This window comes from Argopecten irradians, chromosome 15 (assembly GCF_041381155.1).
Source record: "Argopecten irradians isolate NY chromosome 15, Ai_NY, whole genome shotgun sequence".
NCBI lineage: Eukaryota > Metazoa > Mollusca > Bivalvia > Pectinida > Pectinidae > Argopecten > Argopecten irradians.
This window is the reverse complement of record NC_091148.1, coordinates 12,687,515-12,695,470: the sequence shown is the minus strand read 5'-3', so window position 1 is coordinate 12,695,470 and position 7,956 is coordinate 12,687,515.

Genomic DNA, 7,956 nt, shown 5'->3' with positions numbered 1-7,956 from the left:
TAGTTGTGCATATTGCATTTTGGGCACCAATTTGTGGACTAGATGTCCGATAGGCCGCCATCTTGGATTTTGACAATTGAAGTTTGTTACCGCTATTTCTCAGAAAGTACCAAAGTGATTCTTCTCAAATTTCATGTACATGTTCCCTTTGGGTCCTAGTTGTGCATATTGCATTTGGGGACCGATCGGGGAACAAGATGGCAGACAGATAGCCATCTTGGATTTTGATAATTGAAGTTTGTTACCGTTATATATCTCAGAAATTACTCAAAAGATCTTTCTCTAATTTCATATGTAGTAATAAAAATTTGAAAAGCAGAGAAAAGATCCCTCTTTCTTTTGTCAGACAACGATCATTCTTTGGCGCCAAGATCCTCTGGGATCTCTTGTTATATTTATAATATAATTTGATGATTTATAGCCTTTTGTTTTTCTTTGTAGGTTATTGTAAGGCAGAGGAAGGCACGAGCTGGCAGACAAACAAGAAAAGTCTAATGAATGTAATACTGTTAGTAGTTATTATCACTAGTCTTGTATTAACATCAATGGTGGTATACACGCGCTTCATATCTCACCTTTATGGATAATGGTAACCAGAATGCCAGCTGGTCATGAGATATGTCTTGGAGAATGCAATTTACAAAAGCAGGCTATTGTACTGGCTATAATGTCCATAGATAGCTTCATGCCGTTGTATACTTGGGAGCTGAAGCTATACGTCTTCATTGTGTCTCATGCCATTAGTTATCATTAGTTATGTGCGGGGACATGTTGTTACCATATATGCAGATAGTTACAAGGACAGAGGTCATACTCCGTACTCCTGGATGCAACATCAAACTGGCAATAACGTTGGGAGCTCATACTTGACTTCCGATGAAGGAGAAACCTTAAAACGGGGAAGAGTGTAGTTAAACAGGGTTTTGTCAAGTTGTCTCAATTATTGGAATTCTGCTGGTATTCAGGATATCTCGTGTATCTTCGTTGACAAATCTTGCCAGCCTTGAATACAGCATCAACGAGTTTGCACATGTTTTATGTACCTATTTAGTATTGACATAATATTGACTATGACTTTGTATGATGTAGTTGACCATGGATGTTTATGTGCCTGTATTCGTCAAAGGCTATAGTTCCTGGTGAGTAAATCCCATTATCAGTGGCCTTAGTTTCAGGTGACCCATTGCATGAGGTTTAACAAAAGTGCTAAAAGTTAGCCGTTTTGTCACCTTTTTTATTGACTAAACCTAATTTCCATTTTATTGTTTGGGAAGTTTCCAGAGATAAAAGTTCGGTGAATTCTAGTAATAACTAACAAGGAAACACAAACCATGGCTTTAACTTCTGCAGTATAACAGAAAAAACTAGATTTGATCGCGATCAAAACACCAATAGCAAAGGGCACAACTAGGGTACTTGTTTGATATATACAGAAATTTCATGGAGCTGCCTTAAACTGTTTTTGAGTTATACAGTCCGGAAAAGAATCTCGGACAGACGGAGGGATGGACTGCGGGACAGACGTAGCCCAATTTAATGTCCCCCGCAAATACATTTCACTGGGGATAGTAAATATGAACTTATTGAAACAATAGTTGAATCTGTTTGACAGCTAGGGTCAATTACGGTTTTATAAGTGAGAATGAATTTAATTTGTCGTCCCAGGTTTTGCATTCGTACACTGCAAACGCCTTTGTGTTTGTGCAGTGAGAATGCCGTTGGGCGACGACTGATTTTCCTTCGACATCTGCCAATTAATGCAAACATTGGTGTAGCTTGTGGGTGCGAGACTGATTTTTGAAGGTAGCCATTATTTCATGAGCTGTCGTATTTTTTAATGAAAATTTAAGACATTTAATTAATTTATATCAAAGAATATTTAAGAGGATTTCTTAATAAATTTGGTACAGCCGTTGTTAACTTCAGTTCGTTTGACTAATTGGGAGCCACCTAGTGATGTTGAATATTTATTTTTTTTTTATCAAAAGTACTCAAATCATTATCGCTCATCATGACTGCAATTTAGTCCTATCTCTGCATGATTTACAACAGGATTTTTTTTTTCAAAATTCTTCTAAATCATGAAAAAAATAAGACAGATATCGGGACTTAAAGGTTATTTATTCATTGTATATTAATAGTTACATTTCTTTATTCACAGAGCTCAAATCCTTGGTAGCTTTCGTGCACCTACAAAGAATTGGAGGGCGGGAGTCTCTCACTGGACTTAAAGCTGACAATGCAAGTTAAAATTATTAAAATGATTTTTTTAAAATAAGTATACTCGAATTTCAAGAATCGTTTATGAGACATTACCCGGTTGAGGACAGCCATTTTGGTTTTACATCCCGACGACTCACCGACCGCTCATTCATGTACATATACACCTAGCAGTCCACAACATACATCACCTACAAATAGGTAAACAAAACCCTCACCTGTAAAACTAAATGGGACTTGAAAACATATGAGCAAGAAAACATGTCAATTCCTCTAAGTTGTCATTTAGATGTTTCTCAAAATAAAATTTCAACGCAAGTGAATAGAAATCCAAACAATAATCCGTCCACATATCTCCACGTATATCATCGTACCCGATGCACTCAACTGACCATATACACGTGACTATAGTACCTGACTCGAACGAGCGACAACTATCAAGGACACACACGTGTCGATGTACATGTACGTGTAAAACCTAGTGTATATTGAAGTGTTTTATTAGTTCGTATTGGACATATGTTGGGGTATAGCTGACAACACATTCATCCATTACTTTAATGAAATATTGTCAGGTGAGTTCAGCGTTTATTTTCAATTTGACTTTGTTATTTGCAATATCGGGGCATGTGTATCTGAGACAAGACATGTTTAGAATGACATACGTGTGTTAAGTGTCCCGTGCTTTATATAGGGGGTTGGCCAGTGAAGGTTACTAAGCAGAGTAAAAGAAAAATGGCTGCCACTTCCTTAGATACCGCACTGTCATAACTAGGAGATGTCTCAGAAACAATTTTCAAACAAAAATATTTCGTTATCTTTTTTTTTAAATTTCAAATGCATGTTTTTAACTTGCATTGTCAGCTTTAAGCTTTTGTCACACCAAATTCTGATACATGTACTAAAGGTAAGATTGGTTTTAATAGAACTATTTTCAATCTTATCTATTATTCAGATATTATACGGCTTGTTCATATGCATCAAGTTTGATTAGTAATTAAAAGAATCCATATTTGCATTATGTAGGTATATAAAGAGAGTATATTGAATGCTGAATTAAATTAATTGTGTATAAAAGCCAAAATCTTTTAAAATGTATATTTAATTTGTTTTTTCGCCCGCCATCATCAGATGGTGAACTGAACTATTCAAATCGCTTTTTGTCTGTGGTCCCTCCATGTATCCGTTATCAATTCGTGTTGGTAATATCCCAATTTCTTTGAAAGTACTGAAGGAGTCCTTCTCAAATTTCATTTGTATAGGCGCTATATATTTGTATGATACATTTTCTGAGACCGATTGGTAAACAAGAAGGCAGATAGGCCACCATCTTCGATTGTAATAGAAGTTAAAAAATCAGGTAGAAGACTAGAGAAAAGATCCCTTTTTTTCAATTGTCAGACACAGATCATTATTTGGTGTGCATCAAGATCCCTCTGGGATCTCTTGTTACTAGTTTACCTTGTTTGATTTGATGGAATTTAAGTAATATGCATGTTGATAATTGGATCGGTTTCAACTATATTTATCAGGGGGAAGAAACACCACAAGAAGTGCAAATGCAGCACAAGAAATGTTCATGGCCATGGGTGATGCACCAAAAATTCGGAACTGAAACTAACCTTATAGTGATGCACAGGGACAGTGTACTTTTTAAAGTGAGGAACTGTCAGGAGGCCATTCTTGCTGTAATGGGGCTACATTACTGTGGAATGTTGCCCTATTCACCACAAGTGCAGGGGCCACTGCTTTTTATTCCAGCAGAAATTTTGGAAGATAAGGTGCACTCGAAAGACGTGGCAACATTACGAAAATTCACAAAGGAACTGGAGGCTATTCAAAGGGAAAAAGAGAAAGACATAAGTTTCTTTTTGTGATTGAGTTCAGTTCTCATATGTGGTAATATAAGTAAAGATTACGAGGATTGCCAGTCCAACTACATATTTAGTTCCTCTGCACCATGAGGCTTATGAATTTATAGTTTTAAAAATGGTTAAAGAAGCTCCACCGCTGACAAATGGTAATTTTCCTTCATCAAAAACAGAAGCAGACAAATTAGTACTTTTCTTCAGTTACAAATGTTACTTTACAGTTGGTAGTAGACCAAAGGTTACACATTGTGCACACGGTGTGAACTACGAGTGGACACGGAGTGCACGAGGTTTAGACTACAGGTAGACACGGAGTCTAAATCTTGTGCACTCCGTGTCTACCTGTAGTCTAAACGTAGTGCACTCCGTGTGCACAAGGGTGTAACATTTAGTCTACTACCAACTCTACACATTACCACCAATGAAAAGTTTGAGCTTCTCATTTTACTTCAATATAATATTGAATATAATTAATTGCATCCCAAAAAAAATCCGTGGCATTGTGTCCTATAAGGAATGAAGTATTGATTGCGTATGCATCAAAAGCAACATTCATTATCTTATATCATTTTTGTGTTAATGAGACATATATATATATATCGTTTATGCTCTGTCGGCGGTGGAGCATCTTTAAGTTCATTTTATGGTAGCCTTATAATTAGTATTTTCTTATTTTTTCAATTATTACTCAAACCATTTTTAAAGCAGTTTATGTTGGGTGCTGAACTTCTTCGGGTAGGCTGTTACACACTTTCACCATTCTTTTGAGAAATTATTACCACATGTATAATTGTGTTCTGGATTGCTGTGGGAAAATGATGTTTTTATTTCCTCTGCTACTATGCCTAGTTGTAACATTTTCCCTTAGTTTTCATGTAGTTATGTAAATTAACACTGTTGTTACGTCTAATGGCTCCTGTACATGTATCCTTGTACAAATTTGATGTCCGATCAAGCTTAAGATTTTATATATTTGAGTGCCATCTGGTGGCCGTAACAGGAGACATAAGCATTGTTAAAGAATTCTCCTTATTCATAATAATTGATATCATTTTGACATTACTTTTATTAATGTGTGTGATATACTATTGCATGCACATGCATTCTGATCAAATAAATTCCTGAATGTTGAGATTACAGTGCTTATTTTTGAGTTCTGATATTCCTAATGCTAAGTAATTGCAACTGATATTACGTAATTAGATTACTGAAATTTAAGTAATATAATTACTTTATTTATCAGTAATAATATTACTAATTTTAAGTAATAGTGGTTTGAATTTACTTGGTAATTAAATTACTTAGTAATTGATATAAATCCAGGTAATAGATTTACGTAAGAGTTGTTAGTAATTCTATTACTAGAATTTACTTATTGTGTCATTTACTTATAAATACTTAAAAAGTTTTAGTATTACTTGCAATCACTTAGATTTTGAATAAATAAATTACTTGTCCAATTACTTATCTAAAGTAATTACAATACTTTTTTTAAGTAATTGTAAGTAATTTTTTTTGAGTGCGGTTAACAAAGATTTATTCTTATCAACTTTTTCGGCAGATTTGTGTTTTGTCTCTTCTGTCCACAATATAGTACTACAGTTACCCACATCCGATCGGGCACAGTGTATATAGCAATTTGTACAATTTTGAATCCCCACCCATAATGATGCTACAAATGCAATTCGAAAGTATGGTGGCATATTTCTGCCAAAGTTTTATTTTAGGTCGCATTACCGTAACACGACTTGTCGAGATAGAATATGTCGACAAGTCGTGTTACAACAAGGTTTGCCACGATAGCTATGTCGACAAGTCGACTTTTAACACGACTTGTCGACTTAACTATCTTGGCATGGCGTGTTAGCTTATCACGACAGACAAATTTAAATATCACGGATCTCAACCTGAATTATCTTTTTGCCCATTTATGCTATCTAGATAGTTTAGCCGAGTTGAGTTATAAAAAGACACAGACTTTTCGGAAGTCCTCGGGTCTTATATTTATAGGCGGCGACGTAGTGCAGTAAACACGTATGTGCAAATTAAGATTGTGGGATGATTTCGCAATGAAACAGTAGACCTAATCAGATTCATTGATTATCAATTGATCTTCTCTTAGTTTTAATATCATTATTTGACCAATATTGATATCTGATAATTATTTTATTTACACAACTAAGCTTAGCAGCTGTATTTTTTTTTATATCGAGAAATAAACGTAGCACGTGTATGCATTTAAGCGTAAAGATGGTCCACTGCTGAGAAATAGTATTTTTTCACTATTAAAAACAGGATCAGACGATTTGGAATTTTTCTTCAGTTACAAAAGTTACTTACTTTACACCATTACCACCATTGGAAAGTTTGAGCTTCTAATTTTACTTCCAGATAAAAATATTAGAAATAATTAATTGCATCCTAATTAAATTCTGTGGCACTATGTTCTATATAGGATGAAGTTCTGACTGCGCATGCACCAAAATCAAAATAAATTATTTCATATTGTTTTTTCTGTTAATTAGACATATATATACACGATTAAACACCAACTGTTGTTCAAATAATGAGTATCGTTTATGATCTGTCGTCGGTGGAGCATCTTTAAGTTTGAGCTTATAAATAACGGTTATAATATCTAGGTATGAGCCTATTTATTGTAGACACTGTAGGACCTATGACCATCGCGTAGACGCAGGAGTAAACACAGCCATGCTAATTCATTTGATCTAAATTTCATACGAAATTAGTCTGTAGGCATTTTATTATACTATCCAGAAATATTCTGTTTACTGGGAGGGACCAAAAGTCGTGAATGTGTGTATCCAGATTTCCGAATGTCTGGAGCTGCTGACGAATACTCCATGATGATATTGTTTTGTTTATGAGGAAATAATGTGTTTCATGAGATGCAAACAATATTTTTTTCCAAATCACGACTACTGGTGGGGTCCCAGTAGGCCTATATGTTTATTGCACATGAACAACATAGCTGGTCTGGATTTCTTTTTTTCTTTGTTAGTACTGAAATAACGCTCTTAACAATGTCGCCAACAAAGTCGTTTAAAGTGTGGAATAACAAAAAGGAAAGAGGCAAACGTATTACAGCAAATTCACTGGATGAGATGATAATGAAAAGTAAGTTAAACAAGTACTTTAGTATCTAATATTAATCAAAGTACTGAAAGTACTGAAGGAGGCGTAACTCATATTCTAGACAGGGTAATGATATATTGAAATATTAAAGATAGATCATAATAGAGCTAAAAGTACATGTTCAGGTTATGTATTTTCAATCAATATTGATTGAAATAACAGATTGCAAATTTCGTGCTTTCGAAGAATGACTGTTGTTTATAATAGGATAATGTGGATCAAATATTTGCAAATTGGTTAAATCATGGAAATGGTTAATCTTATAAGGTTGTTAAAAATAAATTCTCCAATTAAAGATCTTGAAAGTATTGTATGAGAAATAAAAATGAACAATAAATAATGATATATAGAATAAAATGATGCAAGACTAATGTATATTCCTTTTGAAAGTTTGTGTTGGTTTTTACATGTTTTAAATTTAAATCATGGTTTCTACCATCTGGGCAAAGTGTATGAAAGTGGTAGTTATGCTCCTGCTGAGCTTAGCATATACTGGCAGTAGAACGTCTGGTTGACACATTATCAGTTTAATGTGACCAGGTGTGTTGGGATACTTGGGTGTCTTCAGCGGCAAGTTCCAGTGATATCATTATACATGTAGCACAATGAAAGGGCAAGAGTTCCACTATACAAGAAGACCCAACAAATACAATACAGCGCAGTCTGTGCATGCTACACACAACATACATTGGATGCCGTCCATGTCATT